General features: G+C 45.7%; 2 non-coding genes across 2 annotated transcripts; one reads left to right on the forward strand and one right to left on the reverse strand.

Annotated features, from left to right (window-relative positions):
• Positions 1–3,667: 3,667 nt before the first annotated feature.
• On the forward strand, positions 3,668–3,749 carry TRNAS-AGA (transfer RNA serine (anticodon AGA)). The gene has a single exon. It is a non-coding gene; the product is annotated as a tRNA-Ser (tRNA).
• A 5,035-nt stretch (positions 3,750–8,784) lies between these two features.
• Positions 8,785–8,866, reverse strand: TRNAS-UGA (transfer RNA serine (anticodon UGA)). Its single transcript has one exon. It is a non-coding gene; the product is annotated as a tRNA-Ser (tRNA).
• Between the last annotated feature and the right edge of the window lie 1,488 nt (positions 8,867–10,354).

Genomic DNA, 10,354 nt, shown 5'->3' on the forward strand with positions numbered 1-10,354 from the left:
ACGGCGGACTATACTCCTTCCTCAATGGCTGCTTGCTCAAGGTCAAGTTTAATCTACTTCTAAGGGCCTCTTCCCTCCCCCCCCCCCCCCTTGAAAGCAAGGTTTTGGAAATGCAAGTACTAAAAAAAAAAAAAAAAAAAAAAAAAAAAAAGCGAATGCACAGGTATATACACTAGAGAACAGGCGGCTTGAAGTACACATTAAGAAAATTAGTTTTTTTCCGTTTGTTGGTTTTGCCTTCAAGGCTCCCCCGTGGTTTGAATTGTACGTGACTCTCCGAATCTTTCCCTGTGCACTTTGGGGTTCTGCATTCCGGGTGCACTGAAAGAAAAAAATGCCCCATAATGCCTTCACTTTGTGAAAAATTGTGTTTTTGCCATGTTTGCCCCTCAAACCTTGTGTAAGTTGTCAAATGTGTGTCACAGCCGCTGATCTTCAGAGCAGGAATGTTGTCTCTCCCTCTGAACGCCCTGAAACATCACCGGTGCCAATCATGTAATAACCCTTGCCAGTTGAAGGAGCCATCTTCAGCTGAGCCCACCAGACGCCTGTTCCAACGCTGAAGCCCGACTCAGAAAAACCTTCTCCTGGGTTATTTGCATCTGACTCCCGCCCTCAGTTAACACCTATTTGTAGGGATGTTGTTGAGGCAAGGGTAGGGAGATCATTTCCTGTTCTTTCGTATTTTCTTGAAAACACGACCAGTTTTCCAACAGACGGCTTATATGTGTCCAAGATGTGTGAGAACAAATATGCTAATGTGGTCCTGGATGGCATTTCTGTTTTCTACTCCTACAGTAGGAACACTTTTTTTTTTTTTTTTGAATGAAGTATCTCTGGGGTCAGCACAAAAGTATAAGTTAGTAGGGGCTGTCAATCTGGCAATTCGAGATATAAACAAAGACACAATAGACTACTTAATATAACTGAGATAATTAAGTCCACTGTCTTGTTGGGAATTTTAAAGGATTTGGTTATAAGGAACCTTTCTGGGTAGGAAGCAATAAAAAATGTATTTGGCATTGGTTTTTGTTTCTGCAATTAAAAAAAAAAAAAAAAAGCTGAGCTCTAAAGACTCCTTAACAAAGAATCATAAGTCTCCAGTTGTAGTTTGGTGCCTCAAGCAACCAGCAAGGCAGGCATTAGTAACAAGCTGAGAAATCATGGCAGATGGAACGGAATACTCTTCTGCATCTCATCTCCCTCACCTCAATGGCATCTGAGAACATTTTCAAGTAACTGGTCTGATGGGGAGATGACACCGGCTCTCATCTGCTTAATGCCAGCAGCTGACACTCACCTAAACACATTTTTAGTGTAAGATCCTCCAGGCCATTTCTCTGTCACAGGCTATTCTGATTATGCACTGACATTCTGAAAAGACTTTGGTGATGGATTTTCCCGATGTATATAAGATGCAACCTGCATGCTTTTGAGTAGCATTAAAAATCCTGTGTTATCTATCATTGTTTATCTGCACAACTATGATAACCTGCCACTATTTCAAGGTGTGCAGCTCATCTTGGGTGAACTGCTTCAGTTTCTTTAACACCATAGGCTTTATGGAGGCAAACTCCTCTTCCCCAGGAGCTCCCTGGGCCTATAACTGTGCCGCCTTATTGGGAGTACCCTCCGCCCTGATCATACACTAATCAGTACTAAACCCTCCATCATCTTTGGTCACCAGAAAGGAGGTACCTTTTTGACAAGTTCCAAAAATGGGCCTGCTGACTCCAGACGGCTATGATAATTGACTTTGAGAATCAAGGTGTTGTCCCCCCCCCCCCCCCATAGATGTGGCACATCAGATTTTAAAGTCACTATCGTCCATATAAGCATCACCAATCAGCATGGGGAGCAGAGCGAGACCAGATGCTGAGTCACACGGAGACTACTGCTCTTTCTTCTCAGTAGTCACATCCTGACTGTCCTGAGTAGCGCGTTCTTCACTCTAAAGTCCATCTCTGATGTTGCAACTATTCAAAGCTCTCACTGACCTGCTAATCAGCCTTCTGCCCTAAAATTTTGTTATTTTTGGAACATTAAATGCTTGAAGATGTCAAATTTTAAGCATGTCCAGATATCCCTTTGTTTAACTGTTATTGAGTGAAATTGTTCCTTGTTCTTTTGTTGCTCCCATGGCAAGAGTTCACTCTTTAAGGTCAAAGAAAAGACTAACAGTGCTTACGCCATCCAGGAGAGCATTTCATAGAGAATGGAAAGCAATGTTTGCCAAGAGATCTAGAACATCACTAAAAATTCGAGAATGTCACTCATTACTGTATATCTCTAACCTCATTTACCAAACTTGCAAGACGAGGAGCTTGCTTCCATGACCTTACGTATACAAGCAGGAATGATGCCAATAGGAGCTGTTTTTTTGATATGCATGGCTGGTGTGGGAGGTTAGTGTGGTTGCCCAGTGACCCCTCTACTTCCCTGAAATCAACAAAGTTCTGCAGGATCTGCTAGACTGAGGTCTCACCTCTCAGAAGGAGGTCCTAATACAGCCTCACAAACTCAGGTTTCCTGAGGTCTAACCAAGATGCCCTTGATTGACCACAGGAGAGGGGTGGTTTGGGGGGCCCTGGCTGGGCAAGAGCAGGGGCTTCTGGGACAGATGATACCCCATGTCTTTTCTCACCAGGAAAACTTTGCTCCAACTGTTTCTTTCTTTGCAGCTGGAAACCAGCCGATCAGCTTCCGAATCTGCTTATTCTTTCCATGTAGACTTGATGAAGCCCATCGGAAAGGTCTCATCCCCTGAGGAGAGGGGAGAGGGCAGAGTACAGGTCAGATCAAAGAATTTCCCCGAGGTCTCTAGGCTGTAGCTGGGAGGCATTTGACATAATTCTTATTAACATGAACGTTGAACCGAGTTTTCAAGAGGATTCAATTACATTAGCAGGTTTGTGTATGTGGTTGAACTCTCACTTCTTGTCGTCTTTGGGGCGATGGTGGTTTTAACCTTTCTGACAAAGCGATTTGTTCTTGAGCTCGTCCTTAGCTTCCCCGGGTTGAAAACGTTCTCCCCATCTCAGGCTCTGCCAACTAGAGATGGATATGATGCACGGGAGCTCCTTGCCAGTTGTTAGCAGACCCTGCTATGCCTGCACTCCCTGGAATCAGATAAAGCCTCTTGGCCTGTTGAGTGATGGTCCCTAAATTTGAGGGTCTGGACTGGAACAATCTCCCATTTTTTGCAAAGCAGCCAGGATCTGAGAGAACACAAGGTCACCATCGGACCGCATCCGTGAGTTTTCTCGGACCTTTACATCTGCAAAGTGAACGCGCACCTGCATTGCCAAGCGCTTTCCCAGCCGCAGTGAGAGAAGTACTTAGACGTGAATGGGGATCCCAGGGACCCGAGGGAGCAGGCCCCGCTCGCTGTCTCTCCGACGCAGGTGAATGGGAGCGCCTCCTTGGCTGAGACCCGCCCGGCGCGGCTTCCCGACGCTCTGGCGGACGGCCTGCCCTAACCCCCGCCCCGCACCCCCGCGCTGGAAACCAGAGGTGTGAGGCCCGAGTCTGCCCACGCGCCGAGAGAACCGCATTCCAGTTCCACAGGTGCCAGCCGGTGAGCTCACCCCGAGACGCCCGCGCAGGTGACGGCCTGCAGCCCAGCGCTGGGACTTCCTCCAGGCTGACGGCCATGCCACCCGTGGCGGTAGTCGTGGCCGAGTGGTTAAGGCGATGGACTAGAAATCCATTGGGGTTTCCCCGCGCAGGTTCGAATCCTGCCGACTACGTCCGTTTTATCCCAGGTTCCGCCGAGGGAACCTAACAAGGCCGGTTTGACTGGAGCCTCGGCGTCGTGCTGGGGTGCTCTGGGTGCGCTTGGCCTCCTTGGCACGCCTCACGTGAATGAGTCTTTCTTGATAATTAAAATCGGGTTTCAGATGTTAGTGAGAACGTGCAAAGCAAAGGATTCCCGCTCTGGGCTCTTCACTCATCTCTGCACATTTTCTGGAACCACATTGCAAGCTTACTTTCTTGGAAGTTGTCGGCCCCATCATTAGATCTACGTGGGGGAAACAGCGGGGCTGGTGGGATCTCCAAGCCTCAGTTTCTGTTTATGGGGAATAAAAACACCCACGAAACCGAGTTTCTTCATCATCCCTTTGCTGTTGAATAGTTACTCGTGCTTGTTTTTAAAAACATCAAATTGACACAATTATACACACATTTATGGAGTGCAGTGTGATGTTTTGATACATTGTATAATAATCAAATTAGAATAATTAGCATGTCTGTCACCTCAACCCTTACTTCTTTGTCGAAAGAAACTTGAAAATCCTCTCAGCTATTTTGAAACAGGCGGTACCTTGTTGTTATAGTCCCCCTATGTGGTAACACCAGAGCTTGTTCCCCAGTGTCACTGCCACGTGGTACCCCCACCTGCCCCTTCCTCTCTGCCTTACCCTCTCCCTCCACCACTGTTCTACTCTTACTTCTTCTACAAGGTCAGTATTTTTAACCTTTCAGGTTCATCCGCACTATCACAAGTAATCAGGATTTTAACCTTTGTTGTGACTGAATTTTATTTCATTGTGTGTGTTTTACAGATTTTCTTTATCCATCCATTAGTTCACTAAGATTTTAAGCACTAAATCACATGAAGAATAGAAGACGCTCAGCTTCTTAATGAAGAAAGCAATGACAGGAATCACTGTGTTTCTGAGCCGAGGATGAGGAGATACTTTATGAGTTAGTATAATTGGCACAGAAGTAAAATGAAATGAAATCCTTTAAGATTTTCTTCAGGATTTTGTGAATGGTAGGAGACTCAAGTTTGACCTGAGAAAGGTTTTTAGCAGAGTTTCCACAACCCATTCCAGGAATTAGGGACAGAACATACATTCAGGAGGTTCTATGGTAAGATAGTTAGCATTCTGGACTCTGAGCCCTGTGACCTGAGTTCAAAACTTACTGGGGCCTACATAGGGTGATTGGTAATTTCTTTTGTCATGACTGGGGTGGTGATTATATAAATGCACACACATATATATATATCAAAATACATTATTCTGTACACTTTAAAAGGATGCATTCATCACATGTGAGATATGCCTCAGTAAAATTGATTTAAAATATTATTAAAAGGTCCATGAGGAAACTTACAACTGAAACCTAGTTCTTTCATGATCTATAGTGAATTCTCACCAAATGAGCTGAAACTTTGATTTGAGTAATTGATGGTCTACCAGCTGTGAGCCAGTGTGGTGTTTAACTTGGAGTTACGTGCTTTGTCTGTCAGATGATGCTAAACCCTCGAAGTTGGACCTCTTCCTCTTAGATTGCCTAGTACATTAGGAAACATCAAGACTAGGCATGAAGATGGTTTGATAACTGTATTGTAAAATAAAACAAGTAATAATACACGTTTTGTTCATATTATTATAAAGATACAATTTTGCACATTAATTTAAGTATATTTCATTCCCAGGGGACCTACATTTCTATTCCTTAGTCTCACTTTTGTTTTTCAAAACAGGGAAACCCCTATATAAAACCAGAATCAATTTTGCACCTGTTAACCTCTGTGGGTTTCTGCAAGTCCTGACATAACTGCATCTGGTTGAGGAGGCAGGACTAGAATTCCATGTTGGTATACTGCACTTCATGTCACAGGGAAGAAAAGGGGCATCAATAAGTACTCCCCTAGGAGGATGACCACAAAACCCCTGTGCCCTGCTGCGACCAGAAAGCAAACACTGAAGAGAAGCAGTCATTGAGTCATGTCTGGCTTATTTTCTATGCACATTGAAAACACTGTCTGAACATGTTAAATATTTCAAATGTGGAAAGTGAAACATTCTAGTGGTGTCATAGGATATAAAGATAACAGCAAAGTTCCCTCAACTAAGATCTACAGCTGTAGTTTCTGTCTCCCACCCCTGCCACTGACACCAGTTTATGTATGTAAACAAAATTCAGAAAGGCAAACATGCACAGATACCAAATATGAGAAACCTTAAACTAGGTGATTCTAAGTACAAGGACACCTAAGACTCATCATTATGGTTTGGAAACATCTATGGACTTATTATATTTGGAAGCGAAAATTTGGTGGGAAAATCCATCATGGTATTTTTTTGCAATTTTCATATGGTCATTGCATTACCCACAAAGTACCAAGCCTTCCTCTTTACCAGCTAAAATGAGTGAATGCTACTTCCCCGAACACTTGTGGCTTTGTCCTCCATCTAGGCTGCCTGTTTACAGATAAGATCACCTGAGGTACCTGTGAAGCAGTCCTGCTTTCTGACAGCTTCCAATTTAGAGGAAAGACTGCTGTCACTGCTCCAAAGCGAAGTCTTTCCTTCATCTGTGCTAGAACTTACAAGGCCCTGCAAAGCTGGTATCTTTGTGCATTCTGTTCCTTCCAACTCCCTCTTGCCTGGAACAACTCATGCTTATGTTATAAGCAGGTATATAGAATGAAATTGATCAGGTTTGTGAGCTGAAAGACCACACCTTTGCCACGCCCCTGAGTGACCTAATGCCCCATCTGACCACACCTGTGTACCCACTGGTTCCTTAACCACTCCCCTTTGAAAGTGGATTGAAAGCCTGGCACACGGTGTGCTCTCTTCTGGCTTTCTGGGCTTTTGCCAGTGTGGGCCTGTGCTGGCCTGAGCCTCCAGGGCGCATGGCCTTTGGGCCACTGGCCCCATGCTTCCGGGCCTAGATGCTCCTCCTCATGGCTCGCTCCTGGTGCTCAGTATGAATCCAGATCTACCTCTCTCCTTTTAGACAGAGCCCTCCCCTATGCATTTCTCTCACTGAATAATAAGCTTAAAACGAATCATGCTGCCTCGTTCACTTATGCTGGTATTCAGAATTGTTCTCTGAATATTAGGCAAGAACCCACACGGGCTTATTAATATTGGGAATTTATTAATAAGCATACGGTGATATCATATGGCACCCCATATTCCAATTTCATATGGCACCCTAGATGGGACTTTTGGGGAACTTTTAGGGGGCCATATTCTGATATCATATGGTGACCACAAAGGGACTTTGAGGGGGCCAGCCTCCGGTTTCATTGGCAACCCCAATTCTGGTATCACATGGTACCCCAGGTGGGATTTTGGGAGACTTTTAAGGGGTCATGTTCTGATACCGTATGGCACCCACATTCCGATTTCCCTTGCACCTGGTCTGCGTCCTCCCTCACTGCAGTGAGCAATGGTCACAACTTGAACCCTGGGGAGTTTCTGAGTGGCTGGAGGGCACCCGACACCATCCACAGGATCTCAAAGACCTAACAGCTAGCATGCATTACACTCCACGGCTCAAGGCGGATCACCATCCGCATCCGTGTTAGATCCATTTTGATTTAACGAGTTATTGATATTTTCCTTTCAAATTGTAACAGTCTTGTCTTCTAAGCCCAGCAGCAACTGTGTTGCTATTCTACAATTTAAAAGTTATACAACTAAAAGTTAGTTTGACTATGTCCTTGTGAAGCATGATTCTGGTGGCATTTGACTCGGTTTTATATGGACAGTGGTATTCCATACGTAGTTCTGACGTTTAGCGTACTTCCTTCTTACTGTCGTATTTCATCCCTTTTGTTTATCAACTCGTCTAGTTCTGGACAAAAATATCGGCTGAAAATTTCCAACAGTATAAATACCACTGCATTGAACATACTCATAGGTATTTCTTATAGGTTTGAGAGCAAGTTTCGGTGGGAGAGAAAAGTTGATCCTTTACATTTTAATTTAATTGGTTGGCGATGGGGTTTTCTTAAAAAAAAAAAAAATCCAGAATTCCCAAAATTCCAGCAGTTCCCACACTGATGAATATTTCTACAAATACAGCCAACAGTTTGAACTTCTTGTCATTCTAATTTTTAGCCACTTAAAAGGCATCAGGTGATATGTCAGGGCTTTAAATGTGTCTCACAGATTATAAGCCCTGCAACACTCTCGTGTTGGATTTTAAGCCCTGTTGGACTTCTAGGTTATCTCATCTTTAAACTGGTCTATGCATAGACTCTCTCTCAACTGATTCTTCTTTATCTCCAGAACAAACTCCCTGTAATCTCTCACACAAGGGCAACTTTATATGGACTTTACGTTTTTACTGGAGTTTACTAGTTCCTGCAAAGCAGATATATTTGTTCACTTACTTTAACTTCACCTGCATGCTGTTTTGCTGAGTATCTCATTCTGCTTCTGACATTTTACATATTTCAGATTTAAAAAAGATTTATTCCTTCTAAAGGAATACAAAATACTTTGTAAAATACTTTGCAGAATAGTTTGTGGTGCAAAATACTTTGTGGTGTGGTGACGTTTGCTCAGGACACAAAACAGAGCCAAATAGAAAACCCTGCAGCCCCAGTGTGTTTCCATAAGCATCGTGTGGGCGGTTCTCCATTCTGCCTTTGTAGAAAGGTCTGTTGGGAACAGCTGCAAATTAAGACAGGAGTTTTTGCCATGGTTGTGTGCAGTAAATGCTTTAAAACGAGGTTCGCTATTGATCACTTTGGGGTACTAGTAAAAGTGACCCTGATTAACAAGATCACAGTTCGGGGGTGTCCCCTGTGGAACTTACAAAACCTGGGTTCACAGCGCTGTGGGAAGTCCTGGGTTCAACTCCCACCTCACCGTGAGGCGTTGAGCAAGGTGCGTGAGTCTCCTCTTCTTGAGCACCTCAAGAGTTGGGTGGAAAGTGTCTGCCCACGTCCCGAGGGGACGCAGTGGGGTAACGAACCCGCCGTGCATCGCGGCAGCTTTGAGGGGCGTGTAAGGCACCTTCCGCTAAAACCGTAGCCGACAGGATTCGAACCTGCGCGGGGAGACCCCAGTGGATTTCAAGTCCACCGCCTTAACCACTCGGCCACGACTACAGCCCTGGGCTCGGGACGCGCGGGCAGGGCGGCGTTGCGGGGACACCCGCCGAGGACCCGGGCGCGGACCCCGCGGGGAGCCGTCGCTGCGGGCGTCCCCCGTCGGCCCGGGGCTCGGGAGTCAGGTTTTCCCCGCGCAGACTCGGAGAGGGGCGTCTCGGCCACGCCCGGCGCCGCGAAGCCCACCGAGGGGCTGCAAATCCGAGAACTGAACGAACGGCTCGACCCTGGCGTCAGAGACTGTGGTTAGGGTGGGGGATCGGGGCCGGGGTTCTACCAGGTGATCAATGATAGGTATTGGTAGAATGAACATTTAACTGAGACTTCGAAAAATCTTCCAAAAAAAAAAAAAACAAACAAACAAACAAACACACACTGCGATTGAGGACGGTTTTGTGAATCTTTTATGTTTAAATTTTCACTTTTGAGGTTTGGGGAAATGTTTTGCTTCAGCGTTATTTCTGCACTCAAGAGGTCTTCAAAAATTCACAGAAATGCGTATTATGAAAACACTATGTGAATTGCAAATTTTTTGGACCAAAATCACCTTTTCATTTTTCACAAATGTTTTGAAGTATCCTTTTACGTCTATGGAAAAAAAGTAAATAGTTTGTGTGTCCTTTAAATCACACGGTCGTGAGCTTTGTAAGACTTGTTATCAAAAACACATTAGAAATGTCCTATTTTTTAGAGGCTGAATGGCTTATTCTCGTGTCGGTATCCCAGGTCCCCAGCAGCCATTGCTCTCGCAGCTGCTCTAACTGCATACAAGGGAAGGAAAGTTATTTTATCTTGAATCGCACTGAGTTCACACAAGATATACCTGATTTTTTTGCCTGGCATCCAAATGAAACGGAACACTTTGGGGACTTGAGTTAAACTGTATGGAACAAACCCAGGGCTTTTTTTTTTTTTTTTTTCCTATTTCCTCAAGATGTGCGTCACCTGCCTCGATTCTCACCTGTAACCCAGTAAATACTTTGGCTCCCGCAGAGTGGGGACTCTGCCGTGAGGTGGACAAACGGCTCCGGCCACGCTCTGAGGTCGCGTATTCCACAGGGGGGTGACTCCTGCTCAGCAAAGTCCCCACCTGGTGGTAGCGGGAGGCTGCTCTGCTTAGATACTCTAACGACTGCCTAAAGGCTTGAATAACCTAACTTAGCTCCATACCCGGCTGCGGGTGGGAATGCTTAACCGCTCACGCTCGGCCGTTTCGTCTTGGGGATGCAAAGCCGCGTGTCAGCCGAGACAGCGAGGAGACGGATCCGCCCCGCTCCTCCCGGGCTGAGCGAGTTCTCCCCGCAGCCCCCACTGTCCCCATCCGTGGTGCGAGGACTCAGCGGCCCCGGGCGTGGAGGCGAGGGCGCTTTGCAAAGTAAGCGGCGCACCTGTTCGCCACGGGCGTTCTTCGGCTCAACGTGCACCGCGGGATGTGCCTCCAAGGCGTGCACCGCACTCATTTCATCAAAGAATCAGTCCTTATATGGA

The sequence above is a fragment of the Oryctolagus cuniculus genome, chromosome 5 (assembly GCF_964237555.1).
Source record: "Oryctolagus cuniculus chromosome 5, mOryCun1.1, whole genome shotgun sequence".
Taxonomy (NCBI): domain Eukaryota; kingdom Metazoa; phylum Chordata; class Mammalia; order Lagomorpha; family Leporidae; genus Oryctolagus; species Oryctolagus cuniculus.